The sequence below is a fragment of the Pinus tabuliformis genome, chromosome Q (genome assembly GCF_031772625.1).
Source record: "Pinus tabuliformis cultivar Carrire ecotype Pingquan chromosome Q, CPIR1, whole genome shotgun sequence".
Classification (NCBI taxonomy): Eukaryota; Viridiplantae; Streptophyta; class Pinopsida; order Pinales; family Pinaceae; genus Pinus; species Pinus tabuliformis.
The window spans coordinates 805673065-805677084 of record NC_142296.1 but is presented as its reverse complement, the minus strand read 5'-3'; the positions used below and the strand labels follow the sequence as shown (position 1 = coordinate 805677084).

General features: G+C 44.2%; 1 pseudogene; it reads left to right on the top strand.

Moving 5' to 3' along the window:
• The first annotated feature begins 1450 nt into the window (after positions 1-1450).
• LOC149221970 (25S ribosomal RNA) lies at positions 1451-2929 on the top strand (annotated as a pseudogene).
• The last annotated feature ends 1091 nt before the right edge of the window (positions 2930-4020 follow it).

The following is a 4020-nucleotide window of genomic DNA, read 5'->3' as shown; positions in this document are numbered from 1 at the left end:
TCCATTTGTAAGTTTATAAAGTAAACAAATGTAGATAAACGAACAATCTATTCGCTCCCCAGTGGAGTCGCCATTTTGTTATCAGGAAAACTAGTGTCTATGCAGAGCTGCTAGTCCCACTAAGGCTGGTAGCTACCTTAGAAACAAACAAACTAAAAAATACTTCCATTTTCCTTTATGAGAAATAGATAAGAGATGAATAAGGAGACCAACCTCTGTCTTGCGCTTGGTTCCTTTCTCGATTCCTCTCCCTTCTGATAGGTCTTCGCCACTCTCTTCCTCGTCTACCCAGCTTCAAAGAGCACCTGTAGAATCAAAACATCATAACATTATCCAAGAACATAGATCTATTATCATAAACAATATAGGACCAGATATATATTGACCACACAAATGAATATAACATCAACCATACAAGAATGTGGAGGAAAACTTGAATAGCTTTATTGATAATCAAGAAAGAGAAAAGAGGATTATAACCAATTGTTCTGACCCAACATCATCCTCTCAGCAAAAAGCCCTTCTTCACCTCATGAAAAGCTTAGATCACCCAATACTATGATATTGCAACAAGAAACCAACAACACTTCCTTACAAGATACAAAATTCCAGCCTCTGGATCTCTGGGATGAGGGATCCATATATAGATGTTTGCAAGAGGAATGAGTCAGCTTTTGATATTTGATTAGTGTCCTCTCTCTGATAGTTCTTGATTCCACTTGGAGATTGATGATCTCTTACTCATCCTTGGTCGAATGCAGAGAGGCAAGTGTCACAGGAGAAGTTTTTGGAAGATTCCATGCTCCTCCACCTTGCGGATTGACCCTGCCATTTGTCCACTCTCGCCCATTGCACCCCACAGAAGGGTTTTTCAACATGCATCACACCTACTGTGTGTATTCAGGTGGGATGCAATGCACTTTGACTATGGAGCAGGTGAAATGGTCCAGTTTTGACCAGTTCTGAGTAGTTTTTCATGGAGAACTTTTGGGAGATGTTGTAATCAGTTGACCTTGTTATTTTAGGGGTTGGAACAACACCTTTAGGGACTTAGGAGCCCTTGGTTTATGGACATTTATGATTGGGGTTGCAGTGCCCAAAAATTTCTATAACAGATGGGGAAGCCTTGTATCAAGGGTTCACTCTGCACAAGCATCGAAAGGGAATCGGGTTAATATTCCCGAACCAGGACATGGCAACGGGCAGAAACGTTAGGAAATCCAGAGATGTCATCGGGGGCCCCGGGAAGAGTTATCTTTTCTTTTTAACAGCTTGCCCACCCTGGAAGCGGTTCACCCGGAGATAGGGTCCAGCAGCTGGAAGAGCACCACACATCTTGCGGTGTCTGGTGTGCCCTTGGTGGCCCTTGAAAATCTGGAGGACCGAGTACTGTTCATGCCCGGTCGTACTCATAACCACAACAGGTCTCCAAGGTGAACAACCTCTGGTCAATAGAATAATGTAGGTAAGGGAAGTCGGCAAAACGAATCTGTAACTTTGGGAAAAGGATTGGCTTTGAGGGCTGGGCCTAGGGGTCTGCGCCCTCAACTCGTGGGCCATCAGCAGTCTACCTAAGCTGCTCTCACGGTGAGGGCGGGCAGTCGCGTGCCGATTGGACTACGAGCGTAGAATTCCCCCTGCCAGGGGCTTTTCCCTAGGCATCGAACAATCGACTCAGAACTGGTATAGACAAGGGGAATCCAACTGTTTATTTAAAAAAAAGCATTGCGATGGTCCCTACAGATGCTGACGCAATGTGATTTCTGCCCAGTGCTCTAAATGTCAAAGTGAAGAAATTCAACCAAGCGCAAGTAAACGGCGGGAGTAACTATGACTCTCTTAAGGTAGCCAAATGCCTCGTCATCTAATTAGTGACGCAAATGAATGGATTAATCAGATTCCAACTGTCCCTATCTACTATCTAGCAAAACCATAGCCAAGGGAACGGGCTTGGTAGAATCAGTGGGGAAAGAAGACCCTGTTGAGCTTGACTCTAGTCCACCTTTTTGAAATGACTTGAGAGGTGTAGAATAAGTGGGAGCCATTTTCAACGCAAGTGAAATACCACTACTTTTAACATTATTTTACTTATTCATTGGGGCGGAGATGGGGCACTGCCCATGTTTTTGGCCTTAAGGCACGTTTTGGCGGGTCGATCCAGGTGGAAGACATTGTCAGGTGGGGATTTTGGCTGGGGCGGCACATCTGTGAAAAGATAACGCAGGTGTCCTAAGATGAGCTCAACGAGAACATAAATCTCATGTGGAACAAAAGGGTAAAAGCTCATTTGATTTTGATTTTCAGTACAAATACAAACCGTGAAAGCGTGGCCTATCGATCCTTTAGATTTTCAGAATTTGAAGCTAGAGGTGTCAGAAAAGTTACCACAGGGATAACTGGCTTGTGGCAGCCAAGCATTCATAGCGATGTTGCTTTTTGATCCTTCGATGTCAGCTCTTCCTATCATTGTGAAGCAGAATTCACCAAGTGTTGGATTGTTCACCCACCAATAGGGAACGTGAGCTGGGTTTAGACTGTCGGGAGACAGGTTAGTTTTACCCTACTGATGAACCGTACCGCAATAGTAATTCAACTTTGTACGAGAGGAACCGTTGATTCACACAATTGGTCATCACGCTTGGTTGAAAAGTCAGTGACGCAAAGCTACCGTGTGTCAGATTATGACTGAATGCCTCTAAGTCATAATCCACGGTAGAAGCGGTGCATGTCACTCTTCGATTGTATCTCGACCCGCAGTAGGTGTTACACAGTAATTTGTCACTGTCTCACTGTCAGTCTCCCTACTATGTCATGAATTCAAAATAATCATGCTCATGCTCTCTAATCTGGCCAAATGACCCACTTTGCCAAAGTTTTTTCCATCATCGTGACTGTTATTGAAATAACCACGCTGACTGGCGCCTCATAGTGCAACTAATGCGTTGCTAGCGCGGAAGCACACGTGTTTTCCGCGCTGGTCAAATTTCATTAGACAGCACATCCTATGTTTGTATTGAGTTGCGCTGACACAACCTTCTCCGTTATTCAGATGCGATGCCAGCGCTCCAGTGCAATTATACACCTGCGTTGATCCAGTTTGGGCGAGTTTGTTCTAACAGCCAGCCTTCCAAATGATTCCAGACCTAGTTGTTGGCCTTGTAAATGTCACCCTCCCTTCTATGGCATGTCTATTCATCATTTGAGCCACCTTCCTTGGAGATAAGCTCATCCTCCCACCATTCATGGAGACTCCTTCTCCTATTTAAACCTCTACCATGGCCATGAGTAGCTAGTTTGGATAGTGTGGAGTTGATAGTGCTCAGAGTGCTGCTGCTAGTAGGTAGTTGGTGTGACAAGTGTGGGATTGCTAGAGAGCTTAAGGAAGGTTGTGAAGTGTTTCTTGTGTGAGAGAGAGCTCTTGTCTTGGGAGATATACCTCTAAGGATGAATGCTTAAGAGACTTGCTGGCTGGACCCTCTTGGGAAGGATTCAACGTCAGAACTTTGGTTGTACTCTTCTCTGTTATTGATTAATAATAGATGACTACTATTATGGTTCCACTCTCATTTGTCTTTGTAATGGTTAATGTGAGTTATGTCCTTTCTGACTGATGTATAATTTCTTTTATTAGATTTCATGGTCGTGTTTGTCTTTCTCTTCGTGTGTGCAGGTATCTATTCATGGGGATCGTGGAAGATCGTGACTAGCCAAAGCGAAGGAGCGAGAGTGGCATCTCTTCATCAAACAGCAACGTTGGAATCCAAGTAGGTGTTCGTTGCCTACATTTTATTTGCAATTAGGAACTTGCATAGTAGCATTGACAGATTGTTGCTAGACCCATTCTGGGCTAGTAGGAATCGCCTCCATTCGTAGAGGGGATTTACCTCTCCAACAATTTGGCGACTCCACTGGGGACCTGGCCTTTGTCTCTTTTTGTTCATTCTTGCTTTGAGTTTGATTGTTACTCTCTTTTCAAAGATCAGGGGTTAGTCCTCTGCCTTTAGACTTCCTGGTTCAATC